We start from the raw sequence: 558 nt of genomic DNA, 5'->3' as shown, positions 1-558 counted from the left end.
TATATATATATATATATATATATATATATATATATATATATATATATATATATATATATTTGTATTTATTTGTACTTATTTATATATATATATATTCATTTATATTTATATATATCCATTTATATTTATTTATACTTATTTATATGCATTTACATTTATTTATATTTATATTTATTTATAGCTATTTATGTTTATTTATATCTATTCATATATATTTATATATAATACCATTTTAATCGCCAGGCCGTCTTTTTCTTTTTCTTTTTTTTCTTTTTTTTCTTTTTGTTTTTCTGTTTCTTCTTCTTTATCTTTTTCTTCTTCTTCTTGTTTTTCCTCATCTAATAGAGAAGGAGAAATAATATCTTTAAACAACTCCTAAACATTAAACAAAAAAATAAATAAATAAATAAATAAATAAACAAATAAACAAATACATATATAAACAAATAAATAAGAAAACAAACAAAAAAAATAAATAATTAAATAATAAAAAAATAAATAAATAAATGAATTAATGAATAACCAAACAACCAAAAAAACAAACAAAAAAAACCAACC

Source organism: Eimeria mitis, genomic scaffold (assembly GCF_000499745.2).
Source record: "Eimeria mitis Houghton genomic scaffold, Emh_scaff634, whole genome shotgun sequence".
Classification (NCBI taxonomy): Eukaryota; Apicomplexa; class Conoidasida; order Eucoccidiorida; family Eimeriidae; genus Eimeria; species Eimeria mitis.
Note: the sequence above shows the minus strand (reverse complement) of the source record.